Genomic DNA, 24440 nt, shown 5'->3' on the forward strand with positions numbered 1-24440 from the left:
ACGCCCTGATCTCCAACCCTGGGAGGACAGCACTGTGAGACCACACGTTTCTGTCGTTTGAGCCACCGAGGCTGTGGTCCTTTGTCACCGCAGCCCCAACACACGTGGGTGAGATACGAAGGGAAGAGAAGGCTCGTCCAGGGGACCCCTGGCCGAGCTCTCAGGCAGAGGCCCCGCTGCGGAGCCGTCGGAGCGTGAGTGCAGCTCTGCAGCTGCTCACACAGACAGCGCGCAGGTGGTGGTGGGAGCCAGGCCCTGGCCCCCGGCGGCACCAGCCCTGTGACAGCAGGCTCGAGGGTCCTCCGGAGACCACCACACCCCTGCCCACCCGTTCTGACAGATCTCACTCCATTTCACAGGGCAGGGGGCACCTGAGGGCCCAGCCCCCCGGCCGACACCAGCCTTGAGGACAAAGAACATAAACGGAAGTATTTTGCAGCTCCCCAGTGTCCAGTCTGTAGCCCATCCTCATGCTAACGACTGGGGTTATTTTCTGATGTGATGCCATACGGCTGATGAGATTGACGCTGAGCTGGCCTTCAACGCCCTGGATGCTGTGTAGACCACCTCCCTCCAGGAGCGAAGGGCACTTACCCACACCCCTCTTTTGACTTCCAGAAGCAACTCTTCTTCTGTTTTTCTGAATATTTAGATTCTTATAATTTTGTTCCCAGGCAAGTCATGCCATGGTCTTGCATCTCTGCCTAAATCTGCTGAAAGCGTTCAGTAGCCGTTCAAACCCAAACCCATCGAGGCACTCCCCCTTTAGACTAACACAGTGGAGGGCTTTTTTCTGGAAGCATTTCCTTGAGCCCACTAAAAAAGATTGGTTGAGGGGCTCTTTTTCCTGTTTTTCAGGAATTAGGTGGCATATTGGGCCTGTGAGATGAGTTTGCTTTCCTACATGCATTAGAAACACCAAATTGGGAGTTCTTATTGTGGCTCAATGGTTAATGAATTTGACTAGGAACCATGAGGTTGCGGGTTCGATCCCTGGCCTTGCTCAGTGGGTTAAGGATCTGGCGTTGCTGTGAGCTGTGGTGTAGGTCACAGATGTGGCTCAGATCCTGCGTTGCTGTGGCTGTGGTGTAGGCTGGCAGCTACAGCTCTGATTTGACCCCGAGCCTGGGAACCCTCCATACGACGCAGGAGCGGCCCTAGAAAAGACCAAAAAAAAAAAAAATTTTTTTTTTTAAATAAAGAAACACCAAATCAGAACAGGTGAATTTTCAGAAATGGCATGCACTTTTTTTAATCTCAGGAAACAATTCAAAAAACAATTTGGTGCCAAGGAAAAAAAATGAAAGCTTTTGCTTGGGTGTGTGTGTCTGGGTGGGGGTGGAGGGTGGGGGGAGGGAGACCCTCCTTGGAGAGGCCCTGCCACCCACGCTGCGGACAAGCCTGCCCAGGGCGGCGGCTTCCACCTTCACAAGGAAGGCCCACCACTGGACCGATCTGGAGACCTGAGGCCTTCAGGTGGGAGGCACGTGCGTGGGCACAGGATGCCACCTTTGTCTCCCCCTGGATGTGATCAATAAACCATCCGTGTGTCCAGCAGGCATGTGAAAAGATGCTCCCCATAGCTAATTACTGCAATGCAAATGAAAACCACAACGAGCTGCCACCTTACACCAGTGAAAACGGCCACCACTAAGAAGCCTACAAATAATAAAAGCGGGAGAGGGTGTGGAGAAAAGGGAACCCCCCTACACTGATGGTGGGCATGTAGGCTGGTGAGGCCACTGTGGAGGACAGCATGGAGTTTGTCCTTAAAAAAACTGAAAGTGGAGTTGTCGTATGATCCAGCAATCCCACTCCTGGGCATATATCTGGAGAACATTCTAATTTGAAAAGATACATGCACCCCGGTGTTCACAGCAGCAGCACTATTTACAGTAGCCAAGACATAGAAGGAACCCAAGTGTCCACTGACAGAAGGATGGATAGAGAAGTTGTGGTACATGTAGAGAATGGAATATTACTCAGTCGTACAAAAGAATGAAATAACGCCTTTCGGCAACGTGCATGAACCTGGAGACCATCATACGAAGTGAGATAAGTCAGAGAAAGGCAAACGTCATATCATTCGTATGGGAATCTGAGAAACAGTACAGGAGCTCCTGCTGTGGTGCAGTGGGTTAAGGATCTGGCATTGCTGAAACTGTAGGTCACAGTGTGGCTCAGATTGGATCCCTGGCCCCGGGGACTTCCACAGGCCATGCGTGCCACTGAAGAATATAAAAATAAAAACAGTACAAATGAACATTTTTACAAAACGGAAACAGACTCACAGACATGGAAAACAAAATTCCGGTTACCAAAGGGGAAAGTTTGCAGGAGGGATACATTAGGAGTTTGGGATCAGCAGATACAAACGGCTGTATGGAAAATAGACACACAAAACGCCTTACTGTTTAGCTCAGGGAACTATATGCAACATCTCCTAATAACCTATAACGGAAAAGAATCTGGAAAAGAATACACACATACACACATACTCATATCTGAATCACTTTGCTGTACCCCTGAAACTAACACAGTATCACAAATCAGCTAAACTTTAATAAAATAAATAATACAGATAAAGGATAGCTATAAAATAATCTAAATAATAAGAATAGAAGAGGGTTTTAAAAACAGTATTTGTTTCTTTCTTTATTCTGGCCATGCCTACAGCATGCCGAAGTTCTGGGCCAGAGATCAAACCCGTGCCATAGCAGTGGCAATGCCAGATCCTTAACCGCTAGGCCGCCAGGGAACTTCTACAAGAGAGTTTGATTCAAGCCCAATTGAGGACTCCAGCCCGGGAGTGCAGAGTCTCCACCAGGGAAGAAAGGCTGGTTTTCAGTGGTTTTATACAGGTCTTGGCAGAACCAAGAACAAACATGAAACACGACAAGAGGTTTAGCCCTTCAGGGTTTCAAGAGATAGATCAGCACACACTGCGCGTCAGTGGCACAGCCTGGGCATCTCGGAGGGGGGAACTCACCTGTGAAGGAGGACTAGCCTTCACCCTCATCTTCAAAGTAAACACTCGGGACTCTTCTGGACGAGGCATCGTTTTCTTTGATAAGTAAAGCAGGCGTCACGCACGTCTGAAAGGCGCAAAACAGATTGTTCTAGTTCATGTCAAGTACGGGCCCCGTCATGGAGTAGCCGGGATGGCTTCCTCAAACCCAACGCGTGGAAATTCCTTCCGTTAGTCTGCGAGCTGGAGCGCAGAGCCCGGGGGTGCCCGTCAGGCAGCATTTCTAAGCCAGGTGAGGGAGGCAAAGGGCCTCCAGGCAGAATACACTGAGTGGGGTCACAGTGCAGACGGCTTGGGGGCATCGGAACGCCTGTGAGGGATAAAGGGGGGCAGCCCCGCACCACCGGGACTGCGTCCTGGAGCGGACAGTCCCAGAGGGCGTCCGGCCGTGGGCAGGCATGCCCTGCACCCCTCCCGCTCTCCGATGTGCCCCCCCTGCCCCCTGCCTCTGTCCCTCGGCCTGCCCTCGGGCCCAGCTGCCCGCCTGCGTGTGCCCGACTCTGCCCTGACTACAAGGATGCTGGAGCCGTCCACAGCTAAGAGCTCAGCAGGCGGTGCACAGGTCACAGGTGCCCCAGTCCCTATGCCAGGACAACCACACACGGCAGCCGCTGTCACCCACACACAGCTGAGAGGGGCACCCACTCTCATGGCTAGTACGAGGTGCAGCCGGATTCGAACCCAGCACTTCAGCCCCGCATGCACGGCTTCCCCATGCGCTGGACGATTGCCCAAGGTCTGGGTCTGTCCAGGGCTGGGCACTGGCTTCACCGCTCTTGTGACCTTGAATTCAACCTGCAGGCTGGTCAGGCCAGGCTCCTCGCGGGAGCCCCCTCTGTGTGGCGGTCGACAGTGACGCTCGATGTCTGATGGAGGGCAACGCGCCTGTGAGCCTGCACGTCTAGGCTGAACTCCAGGAAGGGTCTTCGTGTGTCCTGGGGCTTCTAGGAGTCGCTCTGCTGCGAAAAATCCTTTTGCAGCGTTTGCCCTTGTAGAAGCCTGTATTTAAAATACATGCGCACAGGCGTTCCATCGTGGCGCGGTGGTTAACGAATCCGACTAGGAACCATAGGTTGCGGGTTCGATCCCTGGCCTCGCTCAGTGGGTTAAGGATCCAGCGTTGCTGTGAGCTGTGGTGTAGGTTGCACATGTGGCTTGGATCCCGCGTTGCTGTGGCTCTGGCGTAGGCCGGTGGCTACAGCTCCGATTAGACCCCTAGCCTGGGAACCTCCATATCCCACAGGAGCGGCCCAAGAAAAGGCAAAAGGACAAAAAAATAAATAAAAAAAAAATACGTGCACACATACTTAATTAAAATAATTTGTCTCTTGAAAATATTGCATGTATCATCCTCTTCCTACTATATATTAATCAAAAATCGACATCTTCCCATCCGAGATTACTGTTAATATACTGGAATTAACATATTTCCAGCAAAGCTATTGTCTTCAGTGTTGGTACATTTTTGCATCTTGGGTAAATACAAAGTTTTACCTTCGATGCTTAGAAATGCAGGAATTAGCCCCAGGGCCTGTGGCTCTCTGTGGGACCATGGGGTCCCAGCGGTGATCTCCCTTGACAGAAAAGGAAGCTAAGACTCGAACTGGCAAGGTCTTGTCCGAGGTCACAGGCAGGCTCAAGTCTGGGCTCTCAGTCCCCCAGCACTGGCAATGACCGATGTCCAGGTCCAGCTGCTCCAGGAGCTGTCCACCAGCTGTCCCCCCCGGCCCGCCTGGACCCCTCACCTTTGCTCCAGGCACCTGAGCCGGGCTTGACAGGAAATTCCCAGTGCGAGGTCTCAGGCCGGAGAAGACCCCTCCGGGCTCAGGGGTGAGAGCGGCTGCCTGCCATTTGATCTTGGGATCCCCTCTCGGGCTCTGGCGACTTATGGGTGGAGTGGGATATGCGCAAGGTCATTATGCGAACGAGAGCGGATAATGAGCAGGTGCCTACTTTCCTTGTGCGCAATTGCGGCAGAAATCACACCCACGCAGGACGCCATCCTTCCTGTGGTCACGAGATGCTCCAGCCCCGTGGCCAGGCTGCTGGTTCTGCCGCCACGGGTAAACTGGTGGGAAAGATAAGGAGCTTTGCTGGGACTCGGTTTCAAATGGGAAATGAGATGTCCAATCGTCCCTACCACGTGGCCTTGTTTTGAGAAGTAGCTGAAATCATAGCTCAGTAAAGCTTAGCAATGACCACAACTCAATCTGCACACGGGCCGGCACCGCGCCCAGGCAGCAGCGAAGGGCTGCTTGGCCGACCTCCAAGTTCCCTTCATATGTTTACTCTGTTCATGGCTCGAGCTGAGCTTTTCCAGAGGCAAATTTCTGCTCAGCTCTGGTCTGAATGATCACAGAATCAAACTGAATATAGATTAGATTATTGCCGACCCTTTGTGCTGTTGAGACAAATACTGTGTTTCGAGCTGATGGAAAAGCCCAAAGTGATGATTAAGGGGCCATCCGGTGTCTAAATGATGAGGGCACTTTATCAGTGTTTAAAAAGAAACGGGGAAACGTGTGTATGTGATACATTTAAACTTTAACATAATAACATGTTCCCTAACCTCTGCCCAGCCAGTAAGTCTCATGTTTATCCTTCCAGAAACTTGTAGATGTGTACGTGCATATATTGCTTTTTAATACAAGATCATTATACACCCATTGCTTTGCATCCCCTCTCCCCACCCCCCCTCTTTTTTTTGCTTTTTTAGGGCCGCACTCACAGCATATGGAGGCTCCCAGGCTAGGGGTCCAATCAGAGCTGTAGCTGCCGGCCTACCACCACCCACACCCACACCAGATCTGAGCCGCATCTGTGACCTACACACAGCTCAGGGCAATGCTGATTCCTTAACCCACCGAGCAAGGCCAGGATTGAACCTGCGTCCTCATGGATACTCGTCAGATTCGTTTTCGCTGAGCCATGACAGGAACCCCATCTTCTCTTTATTTTTGATTTTAGCAATTCTGAGAGATTATGTGATATCTGCATGCATAAAATTACATTAGAATGTTGAATGTTTTAAAGGAAAAATATTATTGGAGTTCCCTGGTGGGGTAGGGAGTTAAGGATCCAGTGTTGTCACCGCTGTGGCACAGGTTCACTCCCTGGCCGGGGAACTTCTGCAGGCCATAGGTGTGGCCAAAAAAAAATTACTAAACGAATATTCTAGAGTTCATTTAACAAAATGTCTGTTGGCTGTTTCAGGGTTTTGGTAAATATGTGCTGTTTCAGAACGTCCTGTAGACACATCTGCTGGTGGCTATGGGAATCTTCTGTAGGATACATGACTGACGTAGCAGGGCAGGGGCCGAGGTTTTACAAACATTAAATTTACATGAACATTGCAAACCATACCTTCTTGTTCAAGGATAAGGGAATTGTGAGTGGAACAGGTGCAGGTATATTTATTTTATTTGAGTCTGGGTGTTTCCTGAAATAATTTGAAGAGGCCTAAAATAAGGCAGGTTAGACAGCAACTGTACCTGGTACTGTAAATAGCTTTCAGATGAAGCCTTGGGAGCTCCCAGACCCAGCCTGGACCTGAGGACCTGAGCAGGTGGCAGGACCCGTGGAGGCACGGAATGGAGCTGGCCACTGTGTACAGCTCAGCGGAGGGACAGTTCTGCCTGGCCCCTCCCTTCTGCCAGGTGCCTGTACAGCACACTTGACTACTCTCTTCTTCCAGGAGGTGACAGCTGCCAGTGACCAGAGGCGAGCGGTGGAACTAAGAGACCAGGTCATGGCACCCCCTTCCCCCTTTTGAGGAATATTCCTCCAGGGTCACATACCAATACCACGTTGTCAGCTGGGTGCCAACTATAAATAAGTCCAAGGGGCTCTGCTTGGATTTGAAACATATGCTAGAGGGACAGTCGCCCCCAGGACCGCCCCCTTCGCCGCCCCCCTCCCCCTCATGACCCGGCCGGAACCGTCGACTGGGGGGCATCTCCTGCCTAGCAACAGCGCCAGGGCCCGCAGCGAGGCCCGGTGGAGATGGGGGCGATCCAGGCGGTGGAACTGCCGGTGGTGCTGTCCCCCTGACCCCGTGTGCCCCACCCCCCCAAGCAGTCCCCTTGCCCCTAGGTCCCCCGTCTGCGACCCGACCGACCCCCTCCCTGTATCCGCCGTCCAGCCCTGCGGCGACCTCCCAGGACCTTCACCCCACGTGCCCCGCAGCCCCGAGCCCGCCGGGTCCTCCAGCCGTGTCCGTTACTGGACCCGGGCCAGTCCCTTCCCTGCTGCTGGCGCCCCGCCAGGCCACCCACCTCAGTGTCCCCCTCCCCGTGTCTCCGGTCCTCCATGTCCTGTGTTCCCCACTGCTGTCCCCCTGTACCTCCCTGTCCCCTTGACTCGTCCCACCTCGTATTTCCACCCCCCCCGCCCCCGCCCGTCCCGTATTCCCTCACTGCAGTTCCCGGTACCCCACGTCTCCCGGCGCATCTCCCCTACGTGTCCCCCCCGCGCATGTCCCACGTCCCCTGCATGCCCCCCGGCGTGGCCCTCTGCCCCCCCCCCCGCGTGTCCTCCCTCCACCCCCCCCGCCGCGTGTCCCCCCGCGTGTCCCCGCCGCCCCGCGCGCCGGCGGAACTGTGGGATCGCCGCGCACAGGAAGTGGCGGGGCGGCGCGGCCGAGGGCGGAGGGCGGCGGGCCGGGCGGGGCGGGATGGGGGCCGGGGGCGGCGGGCGCCGCACTCGCTGAGGCCCGACGCAGGGCCGGGCGCGCCCAGGGCCGGAGCGCAGCGGCCGGAGCGGCCCGCAGGCGACGCCGGGGCCACGCGCGTGACGAGCAGGTGGCGGCGGCTGCAGGTGAGCGGCGCGGCCCCCGGAGATCGGCCCCCCTCCCCGGCCCGCCGCTGCCCGAGGTCGGGCGCCCACCCCCGCCGCCCCGGGCCGTCCGCCGCCCCCGCCCGGTCCTCCGGGGGCCGGCGGCGCTCGGCCGGGCGCGGGGCCTGCGGGAGGCGGGAGCCGGGGTCCGGGGCCCGGGGTTCGTCCCGGCCTCCCCGGGGCCTTGTCCGGCCAGGCCCAGGCGCGGGCGCGCGCGCGGCTGGGGTGGGTGCCGGGCTGGGCGAGGGCGCGCCCCCCCCTCCTCGCGGACTTGCTCGCGCCCCTCTGCTCCCCGCGGACGCGAAGCGCCCCCGCCTGATGTGGGGCCGCCGGAGACCCGGGCTCTGCCGGCGCCCGCGACCCTGAGTGCCGCGGCCACTGGTTAGTTTCACTTTTTGCTCAGCCCGGAGGGAGGGCGGCAGGTGGGCGGCGAGGAAGCGGTGTGTGCTGGTTCCCATTTGACTTTGGCGTTTGGGCCAGAGGCCGACGGTGAATTTCCATGGATGCAGTCAGGTGATGGGGTTGGTCAGTCATCTGAGAGCCATTTGGGAGGAGAAGCACCTCCAGCCCCAGGGCCACCCAAAGGACCCGCCGCCGCCAGGGATCCGGAGCCTCAGGAAAGGAGGGTGAAGAGCAGCTAAGCTACCGCGAAAACTGCGCTGGCCTTTCCCTCCTTCCTCTCCTCCCTTCTCTCTCTGTCTCTTCCTTCCTTCCTTCTTTCCTTCCTTCCTCTCTTTCTTTCCTCTTCTTTTGTCTTTCTCCTTCCTTCCTTCCAACTTTGAGAAAAGTTCAGTGAAACAGGGAAAATGCTTTTATAAATGGCTTCCTAGACCTTTTCCTTTCTTTTTGGTTTTTTTTTTTTTAAAGCACACTGTAAAATCTCCTCCAAGAGAATGCTAGAAGAGTCAGGTTCCTGGAAGAAATATGATCTTATGACAAGGAAAATGATGAGGGCCACTGGCCTTGAGAAAGACTGAAACGAGAAGTGCCGCCCATGTCAAGAGTGGAAATCCCTTAGCGAGCCCGAACCCAGAGTGGCGTGTGGGCCTGGCGAGGGCTGTGCACTGGGCGACCAAGCTGGAAGCCCTTTGCATACTTTAAATTACAGCTCTGCGGGGCTGGTTTTACTCATTTGGGGGTTGCTCATCAGCATCTTCTCCACTTAGAAGCACCTTAAGGGGTCTCAGTGAGCTTCCGAACATTCTCTGATTGGATTCTTTCCTTACTGCCCCCCCCCCCATAATGCCTTCTCTTCCTCTCTCACAAGTTTCAGAGTTAGCGTGTTACAACTGGCTTCTGTATCCCTTTCTCAGTCACTCTGAGTGAATTTTCTTGACTACATTGTTTAAAAAAAGAAGCTACATGGGATTGGCCTTCAGAAGCACAGGGCCTCTTCTTGGCCTTGGAGGGGGCTGCCGCCTTAATGTTTTGAACCAGACTTCTCGGGTAGGCAGGCTGGCTGGCTGTGTTGGCGGGAGCACTCTGTCCCCGGCCCCCGTGGGACCCTGCTCAGGCATCTCTGCGGAGGGGTCCAAAGCGGAGCAGGAGCCTGGAGAATGTGTGGGAGCTGGGTTTGAGGAGGGGAGAGGAAGACTGAATGGCCAGGGCATGGATTCCAGATGCCGCCTCCTAGGAGGGCTGCCGACCTGGCCCGGCCTGCCCATGTTCCGCATGCCTCTGCCAGGGCTGGCAAGCAAACCGAAGGTAGTTGTTTATTTTGGAAGTCAGAAAGCGCGTATCCACCACAGCGGTCGGCTCCGTCCATCCTTCCTCGTGCTGCCCGTGTTATTCAGCGGTGGGTCCTTAAAGACAGGGTTCACGCCTGCACGGGGCATCTCTGCTTGGGCTTCCGCCTTGGCGAAGACTGACTGAGTAAACAGCGAGGTTTGGGTACCTCCTGAAGGCGAGGCGGCAGACCCGCTCGGCCAGGAGTCAAGCGAAGGGATCCGTGGGCTCCCGTCTTGCCAGACCCAGCCGTCTGCCCAAGGTCTGTCGGAACACTTTCCTCTCTGGCCAATCAGAGGTGGGGGGACGTTGAAATCCTTCTAAACGGGGAAAATGAAAACGAATTGTTTTGAAGAGGCAGATTTGCTGGTCTTTCCGGGGCTGGGGGTGGTTAACTTGTCCAGTCGCATTTGACCTCCAGACGCACAGCGTGCACAGGCTTTCCGCCTGCCCTCTGGTGGGACACCAGAGGGGGGCTTTGTGCAGATCGGGCCCCGGCCCCTCGCGGTGCTCAGTGAGCCTCTGTCTCCGTCAGACTCCACCTGTGGCAGGAGCAGTGGCTCTGCTTCCATCTTTCCCTTCCCTCTCTTGGGCCTCGTTAAAACTCTAATATTTACGGCTCCTAATTGTGATTGGTATTTATAGAGCAAAGCCCTGGATGCAGTTGGCTTCATTTGCTTGTTCCTTTTGAATGATTCCTACCGTATGACGTGAGAGCTGTAGTTCCTTGCCCTCCTCATTGAGCAACGGATGTTCCCGTCTCGTTGGACTGAACTTTGTAAAACCATGGCTTGGTAATTTCACGGGTTTTGCTTTTGGTTAACCAAGGAATGCTCGAGGGTTTCCATGAGCTGTTTCGCGCTGTGAAATGCAACGAGTTGGACTGACTCTGTTGTTGCTAAGACCACTTTAGAATAGTCTTAGAACGAATCCTAAATTACACATTTCAAAGTGCTGCATTTTAGACACATTCCTGGTTCATCCCCACACCGTCTCTCATTTAGTTGTTTAGAGGAATTCGCCGTGTTCTGCTGATCTTTGTCAAGCAAAGGGCAAGAAGCTAAAATACGGGTAATCCTGGGGCAGCGTGCGTGTTTCTCTTTGGAGGTGGAGGAGTGGTTGCCCGGGGAGTGGGGAGTTGGCCCGAATTCCCACTGCAGAGCTGGAGCCTCTGGCCCTGGACGCTGAGCTTTAATCGGCTGTGTCTTTTCCCAAGTGCAGCCAGAAGGTCACAGATAGGGTCCCTCTTAGATGTTCGTGTTGGCAGATTGAAAGCAACGGGTCCTTCAGGACAGGAGGGGACAGAATTCTCCCTCCAGGCAGGAGGGCTTTGCCTCACCCAGGACTGAAAACTGAAGCTGGGCGCTCGCGGCGGGAGCCCCTGCCAGCGGCAGAGGCCTGTCCCCAGGCGGCCCAGGAGGCCATATGCATCATTGATGTGGCTCGGGCTCCATTCCTTTCTGAAAGCGGGCGGGGAGTGAAGTGGTAGGAAAGAGGCCCGTACTGAGTTCCCTGGTGATGGGCAGTGAGGGAGCGTCTTCGGGTGTGTGTGTGTGTGTGTGTGTGCGCGCGTGCGCGCGTGCACGCGAGCCCCAGGGCTTGCACACCCAGGGGCCTGGGGGTGGGGGGGAGGTGAATTCCCCTGGGGCCCCTTTTCTCTCCATCCCACGGTTTGCTGACCAGAGCACTTTGGAAGGCTGTGCTGACATTGATTGTGTCCCTGCTTTGCGTTTTGTTTTGGGAGGAGGGAGCAGTTACTGCGCCTCTGTGAGGCGTTTCGCGTGCTCATTATGTTGTTTAATGCACCAAACCACCCGGGAAGGAGAGGGGTATGGCCCCGTTACACGGATGGGGAAACTGGATGGGAACGCTTACTCGTGGCCACTCCGTCCAGCAGGGTCTGATGGACTCCAAAGCAGCCTGATGCTCAGAAAACACACTCCATGGAAATCTACTTTTTTTTTTTTTTGGCATGTGGAAGTTCCGGGGCCAGGGATCAAACCGGCGCCGCAGCAGTGGCCAGAACCTCAGCAGTGACGACGCTGGATCCCTCACTGCTGCGCCAGCAGGGAGCTCCATAAAAAGCTCTTTTGGGGGTGGGGGCAGAGGGGAAGCCTAAATTTTTAAAAGCAGAAACGAAGTGACGGGCTTCACGGACGTGTTCATTCAAAAAGCTTTTCACTTGTAGACGCAAGACTCAGTGGCCTGGGGGTCGGAAGTCCCCGTCTACCAAGACAGAAACCGATATAGGCTCGAAATGATGCCGCCTGGGGAAGAGAAGAAATTCAGTTTGTGCAGATTCATCTGTGCTTAGCCTTTCATTTTACACTTGGTGGAGTGAAGAGCTTTCTACTGACTCGTAACGTAAAGAAGGAGCTGATGGCTGGGTTACGTTGTCATACACTGATTTCTAACTAGACCGTCGTCCCCGTCTGACGGGGCGATTGAAGGAGCACACGCACCAGGTTTAGGAAGACACTCAGCTTTACGTCAGAGGGGTATTAATCAATGAGTATACCTTGCAAATGCGGCTCGCCAGCAGCAATTTTTGCCAAACTAGAACAAGTCAAATTAGGTGTTTTTTTTTTTTTTTTGGGGGGGGGGGTTGGCCACATCCACAGCATGTGCAAGTGGAAGTTCCAGGCTAGGAATTGAACTCATGCCACAGCAGCGACCTGAGCCGCAGCAGTGACCACGTGGGGTCCTTATCCCACTGAGCCACTCGGGAACTCTTTGAATTGTTCAATGAAGACTTGACGTTTGGGTTTCTCGGGAAGAGGACGCCCAGGTGGGAAGTGCGGGAGGCTTGTTGCGAGGGACGCTGTGGAGGCTGACCCTCGAGGGGGCAGCGAGAGGGGGTCTGAGCCCTGTGCGAGGGGCAGGGAGGCCGGAGGACTGGGGCAGGGGGCTCAGGCCTCAGACGCAGCACGGAGGAAGTCTCAGCCTGAGGTCCTCAGGCCGAGCGCCCGGGGGTCCATCAGGCGCACCTCCTGCCCCGGCAGGCTCTCTCTCGAGGGAGTCTGAGTGTCCTGATGGAGACACTCACAAAGTTTGGTGACTTGGAATCCACAAAGGACAGCGATCCCAAACCCTGAATCCTCCCCTCAGCCCTGGAGGCGTGTCGGTTTTGTTTTAGGAGAAGCCCTGCGGCCTGGCTGGTGCCCTGGAGCTGTTGTTTCGGCTCCCTGCTGTGCCCACTACAGAGCAGGTACACACATTGAGTGTCCAGCCATGAAGAGAAGCAGAGGCTGGCCGAGGGTGCCCGAGGTCACAGCACATGCAGGCGAGCGCCACGCAGCTGCTGGCGGTTTCCTAAATCAAGGCGCTGCCGTGACAAGTCCTAGGACGTTTGTTAGACAGTGCAGTGGTGGCCTGCAGTCCGGTGCCAGCTCCCAGCTAGCAGGGTGTCGTCCTGCTGTGTACATGGCACACCTCTTCTTTAAATTTTCATGAGTTATTGAGTATAAATGGTTCTCTTTGGGCAAACAGACTTATAGGTGAAAGTTGTCACCGCAGATCCGACCGGCGCCAGGCAGCAGTGGCCGTGTGATCACGAGGGGTCCCTGAACGCCTCTCAGGTGTGGCTTGTCCAGCCCCCAGCCTCTGACCCCCAGCCACGGACCCCCTAGCTGACCTTGCCAGGTCGGTATCAGACCAGCATCGCTGGATCTTTGTTCTGCTGAGACAAGCCAGAAATCTAGGTCTTTATATGTAATTACTTATTTTTAACAAACTGCAGGCAAATGAAAAATGTCCCTGCCTGAATTTAGCCTGTGGATCACTATTTTTACAACCTCTGATCTAAAATATTTGTTTAATTTTCAAAATAAAGTAAGCGAGCCAATTAAATGAGGACAAAACGAGCACGTTGGACATGCGTGCAAGAGAAGCAAAACGACATGTAGCAGAGACTCAGGACTTGACGTTCAGATGAAAAACCAAAAGAACTGTCTTTCTCATCCCGAGCACGGCTGCCGCAAACAGGAGGGGGTTCTGAGATGATGGGAAAGGAGAAAAAAAAGCTGGTCCCCGCAGAAGTGTCAGTGGGGGAGCAAAGGAATTCGGGCGTCTCCAAGTGCGTGTGGGCGGCCCCCCAAGATCCGCGTGAAGGTGAAGCCTGCAGGACCCCCGATGACAGAGCGCGTGGCCCGGAAGGCGGCCTCCATCCTGCTGTTTGGGCGGGATGTTGTGTCCACGCCGCTGGTCACACGCGGAGTCACGGAGCCCTCCAGCTCCGAGCGGGACCCCTGGCCGGGAGGTACAGGCAGGTTAAAAGCTGCACCGTGATGCCGGGCTGTTGCCCGGGCCCTGCGGTGTGGCGGGGACACACTCTCCCGCCTGGGGTGTGGCCCTCGGTTTTGCAGGCAGACTGTCACTGTGGTCGTGGCCCCGTTCGCCTCTCCTGCCGGGGGCGTTGAGCCTCTCCCCGTGTTTGTTGGCAGCGTGTTCCCTCCTCTGCGAATACTTGCATCCTTTTCCTGCTGGGGGGGGGGGAGCGTTTTCTTGCATACCCCTCGCAGCTGGTTCGTGCCATGAGATGTATTTCGTTAGGTGCCCAGGACAGTAATCCTCTGACGTCGTTCGGATCCGATGCGTTTTCCTGGCCGCCTCTTGATTTTGACTTTATTTTGATGCCTAGGAATTCTTCGTGGACGGTAGAGCTTCGCGACCTTCCTTTGAAGGATGGTACCTTCTGAGTGTTGCTAAAAAGCCCTTCCAGCCCCGGGGTCCGGAATTCTCCTGTGTTTCCCGGGAGACGCTGTCGCGTCTGCTTTCCCCACGGAAGCCCTCAGTGCCTGGAGCAGACTCTGGGTGGTGGCAAGTGGGGAGCCCTGCCCTCATGGCGAACAGTTGTCCTTCCCCAGCCCCCAGCCTCTCCGTCTCCGTCCCTGCGGACTGTGGGTACCATGGCCATGTGTCCAGTGCCCGCCGTTCGGTCTTCTGTCCCGTGGTGGCTATATCTGTGTGCATCTACCCCCCCCCCCCGCCCCCACCTCCGCCTCCGCCTGGGGTCTCCAGAGCCCCTGGCTGTTCTTGCTCTTGGCTTTTTTGTGCACGAGTTAAAATCAGCTTCTCGAGTTTCGTGAACCACTTCTACGGGGTTTAGACTGCGCGGGCACCAGTTCTGCGGTTCAGCTGGGGGTTTTCATCTTTGTGGTGTGACGTCTCCTGCTGTAAACATGGCACGTCTCCACTAAGGCAGCTCCCGGACGGACGCTGCACACCCCCGCCGACACGCTGCGTTGAAATTCACTCCCAGGGGTCCTTGTTATTTGTACTGCTTTCACAAGGAGTGTTTTTAAAACGTATGTTTCATTTTAAACATCACCTCACTCCTGTTGGTGTTGAGCCGAAATGCAGTTGATCTGGGGTTTTCGTTTTTGGTTTTTTTGGCCACACCCGCTGCTTGCGGAACTTCCTGGGCCGGGGATCAAGTCTGCACCACAGCAGTGACAACGCCGAGTCCTTTAACCAGCAGCCCACCGGAGGACTCTGAACTGCAGTCGATTTTGGATATTGATTTTATATACAGTCCTCTTGCCAATTTCTATTATAATTTTCTTTGTGGTAGATTTGGGGATTTTCCGGGAATGGTAACGGCTTCGTTTCCTCCTTATTCCTTCAGTGTCTGACCTTCCCGGTTCACCGCCTGGACTGGGGCCTGAGGCCCGTGTTGAGTGGAGGGGCCCTAGGGCGTTCTTGTCTTAGCCCTGATTTTCAGGAGCTGCCGCTCAGTTTTCCTGTTTAGGGATGGAACAACCATGGAGACCGCTTGGTCCCGAATCTTCCTGTTGCCCCCTTGGGAGCAAAGGAAGCACATCAACAGAAAGGAAACAAAGAGACGAAGCGACTAGAGACTCACCTTCACTGGTCACCAGGGAGCTGCAAAGATAAATAAAAATAAAAGCGCAGGGAGTTGCTGGCCTGGGGTTGACCGCCAGGGTCGGGGGCCACCAGGGTGGCCCAGAACGTGAACAGATGGCCTGGGCCAAGTGTGGGTCCGGATGTGAGCAAACAGGGCGCTGGTTTGAGTATGAACCACTGGACGTTGGAGACCAAAGGGCCGCGTCTGCAAAGGGGACCTCACGTCGGGCACAGCCCGTCTGGGCGCCGCTTAATACAGACAAGCCCTGGAAGTGCCGCGGTGCCCGTCTCCAAATAAAATGCAGAAATAACTCACAGGGTGGGAAGTAGCTACAACACAGACAGGGGGTGAGTGAGGCCCAGGGTGAGGGGTACACCCGTAGGCTCCATTTATGTAACGCCCCAACGCAGATGCTTCACCGGGGGTGGCTTTCCGCAGGGGGTGGGTGCTGGTGTTGGCGGGGAGCAGGCAGGGCTTGTGGGGCCCGGGACCATTTTCTTTCTTGATCCAGGTGTGTTTGGTTGGTGGAAGTTTAAGCCGTGGGCTTAAAATGTGTGCACTTTTCTGCGTTATGCTCAAGGGCTTTGAAGAAAGAGTTACCGAGAATGATACAGAAGACAGGCCACCAAATCCCGCAGCTGTGCCATCAGGATAGCAGAGCAAGGCAGCGACATGGGGATTGAGGCGGACGCCTCTCTGGGAAGCAGGACTCAAGGGGAGCTGGCTGGTGCCGAGGGCCCCCCTCCGGGAAGGCCGGCCCAGCAGGGGGCAGAGAGAGCGCATCTCCCAGAAGCGCTGCCGGTGCGGGAGGCGCTCATCACCCGGGAGGGAAGAGCAGGCGGCCGCGACTGCTCCAGACAATGACCGGTGTCCTATTACGCACGCGAGGGACTCAGGAAAGAAGATGCGGCCCCAGACCGTGGTCCCGGGCTGACCTTCAGGGGCGCGTGGAACTCAGGGGATGTGCCTGCAGGAGCCCTTCTGAGGGACGCGCCTGATGAGCAGACAGGGCTCAACACCAGCAGGTGTCTCTGGGAGGTGACAAGCGCTGCCCAAGGGGTGCCGTGACGTGAGAGCGGAGGGATGGGAGAGGGGCAGGGAGAGGAAGGGCTTGTTGCCAGGCTGCGCGGCGAGAGCCCCAGTGGACAGCCCCACATGGCAGGGAGTGTGTTTGGGTGCGCAGGGGAGCCCCTGTGTGCGGTTGGCAATAGGAGTGGAGGGGGCCGGGGGCGTCCGTGCTCAGCTGGAGGCACCGTCCCAGGAGGAGGCACTGCTGGGGGGCGGCGGCCAAGGGGCGCTTCACGGCCACACGGCCACCAGGGTGCCTGCCCTTTGGTCTCGCAGCCGCACTCCTGAGACTTCTGCTCCAGGTGCCCCTTTACAGGTGTGCATTGCAGCGCTGGCAGCAGCCAGGGGGCTGGTTGGATAAACCAGGAGATGCCCGTGGGCCGGGACACGCTCTTGTTAGGGATGGAGCGAGCCCTGTCCCTGCAGGGCACGCTGGAGGGAGAGGGAGGGTTTAGAGCAGGGCGTGTGGAATGGGGGGGGGGGGTAAGAACACCCCTTTAAACTTCTTGTTTTGGGTGATGACCCTGGGAGGAGACTCAAAAACTTGCGGTTACTTTTCATGATGGGCAGGCTGGGGCAGCACGGAGGGGTTACGACGTGTTAGAATTGCTCCTGGAGGAGTTCCCTTCATGGCTCAGTGGTCAATGAACCCGACTAGGATCCATGCCTCGCTCAGTGGGTTAAGGATCCAGCGTTGCCGTGAGCTGTGATGTAGTTTGCAGATGTGGCTCAGATCCGGAGTTGCTGTGGCTCTGGTGTTGACTGGTGGCTACAGCTCTGAAAGGACCCCGAGCCTGAGAACCTTCATATGCTGCAGGTGCAGCCCTAAAAATACAAGACCAAAAAACCCAAAAAACTCCTTGGGTTCTGTTACCCACTTCAAATGATGAAGTTTCCTTTTTTTTTAAGAGAGAATGCTTCTTTTTCTTTTTTTTCTTTTTTTTGCCATTTCTTGGGCCGCTCCCACAGCATATGGAGATTCCCAGACTAGGGGTCGAATCGGAGCTGTAGCCACCGGCCTACGCCAGAGCCACAGCAACCGGGGACCTGAGCTGTGTCTGCCACCTACACCACAGCTCACGGCAACGCTGGATCCTTAACCCACTGAGCAAGGCCAGGGATCGAACCCACAACCTCCTGGTTCCTAGTCCCATTCGTTAACCACTGAGCCATGACGGGAACTCCATGCTTATTTTTCTGTAAATGCCCCCTTTCAGGTTAAGAAAGTTCTTATTTGTATGAATATTTTCCTGAAGATGTTTCATCAAAGACTTTTTCTGCATGTATTGAGCTAATTATGTAAGATTTTCTCCTCGTATCAGTCACTTTGGTGAAGTACATGAGTGATTTTCTTGCTTTTCTGGAAATATCCCCTCCCGGCTATATGGTGTTTTTATTGCATTCACATTTGGTCCGTTACCGTTTTGTTTAGGATTTTTCGCACCTGTATTCAGAAGTGTGTGCGGGTCACGGTTGTCCTTTATGGTTCTGTCCTGTCCAGATTTGCTGTGGCTCATACCCGGGGCGTCACCTGAGTGGGCAATCTTGCCTTTTTCTGTTGTGTAAAAGAACTTATGGAAGATTGAGGTTATGTGTTTCTCATGTACCTTCTTGGTCTAGACCTGGCATTTGTGTAGACAGATTTGTATGTTCTGGCCAGTTTCTTTAATGGTGGCAGATCTGTTCAGCTTTTCCAATCCTTGTTGAATAGGATTTGGTATTACTTTTCTAGGGAGTGATCTGTGTTAGTCACCTGTTGCTGTGTAACAAAGGACCCCAACGCTTGCCATCTCGCTGTTTTGTGGTCCAGGAATCCAGCAGCTTAGCGGGGTCCTCAGACCTGATGTCCCTCACAAGCTGTGACCAAAGTGTTGCCTGGGGCTGTGGTTTTATCTGAAGGCTCGACAGGGCCAGCTCCCTCTTCAAGTTCACTCACGGGTTGTCAGGATTTAGGTCCTGGCCAGGTATCGTTCTGAGGGCTCCCCAGCGGATGGAAACTTGTCGTCAGAGAGAGAGGAAAGGAGGGGGCAGCAGGCAGTCCCAGTGCTGTGAACCTCATCTCGGAGGCCACCTTCTCTTTTTGTTGGAAGTCAGTCACGGGGTCCAGCCCACCCTCAAGGGTGCAGGTCACACGAAGGCGTGAACCACAGGGTGGTCGTCGTAGACCCGTCTCCACCCCAGCATCCATGTGGGTAGCAGGCTCCGTTTCTTGGTGAACTGACCAAGGCTGAGATATCTGCTCACTTCTCAAATCTCTTCTCTAGTACCAAGGTCCCCCTTTCCTTCCGAAACTTGGTTTTGCCTTTTTTTTTTCTGTCTTTTTTTTGCTATTTCTTTGGGCCGCTCTTGCGGCATATGGAGGTTCCCAGGCTAGGGGTCGAATCGGAGCTGTAGCCACCGGCCTACGCCAGAGCCACAGCAACTTGGGATCCGAGCCGCGTCTGCAACCTACACCACAGCTCACGGCAACGCCGGATCCTTAACCCACTGAGCAAGGGCAGGGACCGAACCCGCAACCTCATGGTTCCTAGTCGGATTCGTTAACCACTGCGCCACGACGGGAACTCCTGTTTTTGCCTTTTTTAAGAAATTCATCTCACCGGAGGTTTGTCAGTTTTCTTGCTGCTCCCAAGAGCTGCCTTTTCATCTGGAAGACCTCGTCCGTCCTTCTCTTTGTCCCCGGGACATTAATTTCGCCTTCGGTTGCCGTCAGTTTCTTCTGCACGCCCTGGGTTTTTCCTGGCATTGTCTTGACAGGTTTTGAGTTGAAAGCTGAATTTCTTTGTTTTGGAGCTCCCGTCATGGCTCAGCAGTAATGAACCCAACCTGTATCCATGAGGACATGGGTTCCATCCCTGGCCTCGCTCAGTGGGTTAAGGATCCAGGGTTGCCGTGAGCTGTGGAGTAGGCCACAGTCATGGCTTGGATCCTGTGTGGCTGTGGCTGGGGTGCAGGCCGACAGCTGCAGCTCGGATTCAACCCCCAGCCTGAGAACCTCCATATGCTGTGGGTGCGGCCACAAGAAGACAGAAAAAAAAATAAATAAAAATTAAAAATAGAAAGCTTAACTTCTTTTTAAGTTTTTCTAAGCATAGTTTCTTAATTTTCGCACTTTATTTCTATCGTAAGCATTTAAAGCTGTAACTTTCCTTCCCAGTTCTGCCGTCTCATATTTTATGTCTTTTGGTGTGCAGCAGAGTCGTTGTTCAGTTCTTGCGCATTTAAAAATCTGTTATTGGAGTTCCCGTTGCGGCGCAGTGGGAACGGATCCAATTAGGAACCATGAGTTTACAGGTTCGATCCCTGGCCTTGCTCAGTGGGTTAAGGATCCCACGTTGCCATGAGCTGTGGTGACCCCCTTCCCCCGTGTCCCTCGCCCCAACCCCGGGCTGTCCCTCATGGAACCTCTCTGACCCCTCGCCAGACAGGCTGCACATAGGCTAGTCCAGTGCCCCCATGGTCCCTGTGCCTCCAGCTCAGCCCAGTACCGTTCTGGCCACTCCCCGCTCCAGGCCCCCATGGGGACACCTCATGGCTGCCACCTCCTCCTCCTCCTCGTGCTCGATGTCCCACACGGGCCTTGGGTCCTCCACTGCGTCACGTTGCCCTTGGCCCTGTGCCTGGCAAGTGCTGTCGCTTCCTCAGCTTGGCTGTCATCTTGCCAGCGGGGAGGCCCGTCCCCTCCTGAGGCTGTGTTAGGAGGCACCTGCACACACACACACACACACACACACACACACATGCGCACACGCACACACACACACATGTGCACAGGGCTGTCTTGTGCATAGTCTTTGCGTGCACTTGGCCGGGTTCACGGCGCACTGCTAGCCTTTGTCCCCAGCCCCATCCTGTGGGGCCAGGTGGGGCTGAGCCGGGCTCTATCTTGTGGACCTGATGTCGCGGCTGCTCTCTTCGGAGCTGAGGCTGCTGCTGTGTCCCTGTCGCCGGCCCGGGGCGTCCAGCACGGCTCGGCCCCGTGCAGCCTCCCGAGGACTAGGGCCACGGGCGGTCGTCCGGGGCCTCTGGGCGCGTGAGGCTGGCAGCCTCTGAGCAGAGCTGGCCTTTTCCGCTCACACCAGTGGCATTTGCAAGAAACCACTGAGCGGGGTGCCTGCCGGGGTTCATTTCCATTTTGTGTTCCAGGTGGGAAATGCAGCACGCTGCCACTGTGTCCCTGCATGTCGCCGGGAAGGCGGCGGGTGCATGATGACGCCGCCGCGGTTGCTACGGTCCGTGGTGCAGATAGACGGCAGGTGACCATCCTCCTTCTGCGGGAGGTGTGGAGTGGGCCACGGCTCGAGGCCGAGGGCCCGGGTGAGGGTGGCCCCTGGCCGGTGACGTCCCACCTCTCGGTGGTGGCCCTGTCTCCCTGTCACGGTCCCAGGGCTCGTGAGGATTAGAACGTATCACTTGGGAAGTTCTCCTGTAAAGCCGTGTCACACACGAGGCACCACATGCATGTTGGGGTGGCAGGGCCACGTGGGCGTGAGGGCTGAGTCCCAGCGGGGTGGCTTGGGGACGACGGCATGTGGACAAGTGACTCCAGACACGGGCCGCCCCCGGGACGGACATCGCTGGGCTCTGCCCGGGCTCGTCCCCAGCCAGCCTCTGCGGCCTTGGGCAGCTGGCAGGGGCCTGGCGTGCCCTCCTGAGGCGCTTCCCCTGCTCCCCTCGGGGTCAGACTGGAGGGCGGTGGCTTGTGTCCGAGTCGCTCGCAGTTTCTGCAGGAGCACGTGGCAGAGGCCTGGGGCCACGTCTTGCTGTGTGACGTGCCTCTGGAGCACAGGAGAGGCCCCCGTCCAGCCGCCGGTGCCCAAACGCATGCCTGTCCGGCCTCGTGGTTAGCGCTGCCTCGCTGGGCCAGCGCTGCCTCTCCCGCCCTCAGGCCCAGTCACTGGGTGGCTCAGCGCATCCAAGAGGCGCTTCCTTCTCCTGGAGGCTGCGGGTCTGCCGCAGGCGTGGATGCTTTCCTCTTCTCAGCAGTTTCGTTTATTGCCGTGTGTGTCTGTGTGTGTGTTGCTGTATGTGTGTGTATATGTGCGTGTGTGCTGCTCTCTTTGTGTGTGTGGGTGTGTGAGAGAGAGAAAGAGAGGCATACACACCCATGGATTTTTGAAAATTTCAAAATATGCAATCACATTTATGGTAGGACAGTTTGTATTTAAAACGGTGATTTTTGCCAGTTATTCTTTTTATCTGCACTTGTAAACATCCCCCACAAACTGAAAGAAACACACAGGTAGAGAGAGGCAGCCGACCCCCTGCGATGACCAGGAGGGAGCGGGCTGTGGTCGCCTGGACATTTCAGATGAGCTTTATAGCATCGATTCTGATGCATGTGGCAGGTGGCAGTATGTGAACCACGCACAGCAAGAGAGAGGTGTTACAGGCTATGGTTTGATTATAGACTTAATCCTTCCAGACCGGGTGGTGGGGAGACTGGGAGAGAGACAGAGAGGGAGCGAGAGGGACAGAGAAGGGGAGGGAGGAAAAGAAATAAGAAGGAGGCTTCTTAGAAATAAGAACTTTTGGAGTTCCCGTTGTGGCTCAGTGGGAATAAACCTGACGAGTATCCCTGGCCCTGCTCAGTGGGTTGAGGATCCCATGTTGCCGTAGGCTGTGGTGTAAGGCACAGAGGTGGCTCAGATCCCCCATTGCGCTGTGGCTGTGGTGTAGGCCTGCAGCTGCAGCTCCACTTCAACCCCTGGTCTGGGAACTTCCATATGCTGCAGGTGCAGCCCTAAAAAGCAAAAAGAACTTTCTTCAGGAAGAAAAGAAAACAAAAAGGAAGCGAGTTACTAGGTGTTTGTGCTCTGTCATCTAAGGTGTATTTATTTCCTTAATACACTTAGAAACTTAGCGATCAGTTTCTTCTCCTTCCAAATTATATAGAAGAAAAAGAAAATTGGAAATATTTGGTAATTTTGTCGTGATTTTTACTTTGTAACTTGTGATTATGCTGTATTTCCAGGAACATGTCAGCTTCTTTTTTTCAAGTGAGGAAATACTTTACTACATGGAAGCATGTGCAGTTTGAACCCCTCGTGCCTTCCATCCAATGGAGGAATTTTCCGTTATGGGTAGATTGGAAGGCAAGAGTTGGTGGAACTAAAAATTGCTAACATTCTTTTTTTAAATATATATAAAGCAATAACTTTTTAAATTTTTATTTATTTTTTTATTACTCAAATGAATTTCTCACCTCTGTAGTTGTAGAATGATCATCGCAGTCTGATTTCACAGGATTTCCATTCCACAGCCCAGCGCATCCCCCACCCCCCACCTGTCTCCTCCGGAGACCACAAGTTGTTCAATGCCTGTGAGTCAGCATCTGTTCTGCAAAGACGTTCCGTCTGTCCTTTTTTCAGATTCCACATGTCAGTGAAAGCATTGGATGTTGGTGTCTCATTGTCTGGCTGACTTCACTTCGCATGATGGTTTCTAGGTCCATCCATGTTGCTGCAAATGCCGGTATTTCATTCCTTTTAATGACTGAGGAATATTCCCTTGTGTCTATGGACCACCTCTTCTGGATCCACTCCTCTGTCGATGGACATTTAGGTTGTTTCCATGTCTCAGCTCTTGTAAATAGTGCTGCAGTGAACATTGGAGTACATGTGTGTTTGCGAGTCGTGGTTTTCTCTGGGCAGATGCCCAGGAGTGGGGTTGCTGGATCCAATGGCAGTTCTATTTTGTTTTCTGAGGCATCTCCATACTGCTTTCCACAGTGGTTGCACCAATTGACAATCCCACCAACAGTGTAACGGGGCTCCTTTTTCTCCACACCCTCTCCAGCACTTACTGTTTGTAGACTTGTGGATGATGGCCGTTCTGGCTGGTGCAAGGTGGGACCTCATCGTGGTTCTGATGTGCATCTCTCTGATAACGGGTGATGGTGAACATCTTCTCATGTGTTTTTTGGCCACCCGTATGTCCTCTTTGGAGAACTGTCTGTTTAGATCTTCTGCCCATTTTCTGATGGGGTTGTTTGTTTTTTTGGTATGGAGCTGCAGAAGGTGTTTATAAATGTTGGAGATTAATCCCTTGTCAGTCGATTCACTTGCAAAGGTTTCCTCCCATTCTGTGGGCTGTCTTTTCGTTTTGTTGAGGGTTTCCTTTGCTGTGCAGAAACTTTGAAGTTTGATTAGGTCCCATTTGTTTATTTTTGTTTTCATTGTCAATACTCTAAGAGGTGGATCTGAGAAGATGTTGCTGTCGTTTATGTCAGGAGAGTGTTTGGCCTATGTTTTCCTCTGAGAGTTTTATAGTGTCTGGTCTTATATCTAGGTCTTTAATCTATTTTGAGTTTATTTTTGTGTATGGTGTTAGGGAGTGTTCTAATTTCATTCTTTTCCATGTGGCTGTCGTTTTCCCAGCACCACTTATTGAAGGGGCTGTCTTTTCTCTATCGTATGTTCTTGCCTCCTTTGTCATAGATGAGTTGGCTGTAGGTGTGTGGGTTTAAAATTCTTAGCATGTAAACAGAAAAGGGAAGGAGAGGGAAGTAACAGAGCGTGTTGTGTCTGGGCCTGAGCTGGTATGAGCCACGAGGTCACGGATCCCGGAGCCACACCTGGAAGGTGGCCGGTCTGGAGTGAGATGTGCCGTCAGCTCGGAATATGCACTCTGAGGTCACGGACCTCGTGTGCGGAAAGAAAACTCTCTCACTAACAGTCTTTTATATTGAATAGATGTTGAAATGACAACACTTTTAGGAGTTCCTGTTGTGGTGCAGCAGAAATGAGTCCAACTAGGAACCAGGAGGTTGCGGGTTTGGTCCCCGGCCTCGCTCAGTGGGTTAAAGGTCTCGCGTTGCTGTGGCTGTGGTGTAGGCGAGCAGCTACAGCTCCGATTAGACCCCTGGCCTGGGAATCTCCATATGCTGTGGGTATGGCCCTCAAAAACCAAAAAAAAAAT

The 24440-nt window shown here is 54.6% G+C and overlaps 1 protein-coding gene across 1 annotated transcript in view; it reads left to right on the forward strand.

Annotated features, from left to right (window-relative positions):
* The first annotated feature begins 7712 nt into the window (after nt 1-7712).
* The window catches only part of AGPAT3 (1-acylglycerol-3-phosphate O-acyltransferase 3), a 97334-nt gene continuing 80606 nt past the window's right edge, over nt 7713-24440 (forward strand). Inside the window, exon 1 of the mRNA XM_047797560.1 lies at nt 7713-7843. The gene's annotated coding sequence lies outside the window, so the exon portion shown is untranslated. The remainder of the gene's footprint in view (nt 7844-24440) is intronic.

The sequence above is a fragment of the Phacochoerus africanus genome, chromosome 1 (assembly GCF_016906955.1).
Source record: "Phacochoerus africanus isolate WHEZ1 chromosome 1, ROS_Pafr_v1, whole genome shotgun sequence".
Taxonomy (NCBI): Eukaryota; Metazoa; Chordata; class Mammalia; order Artiodactyla; family Suidae; genus Phacochoerus; species Phacochoerus africanus.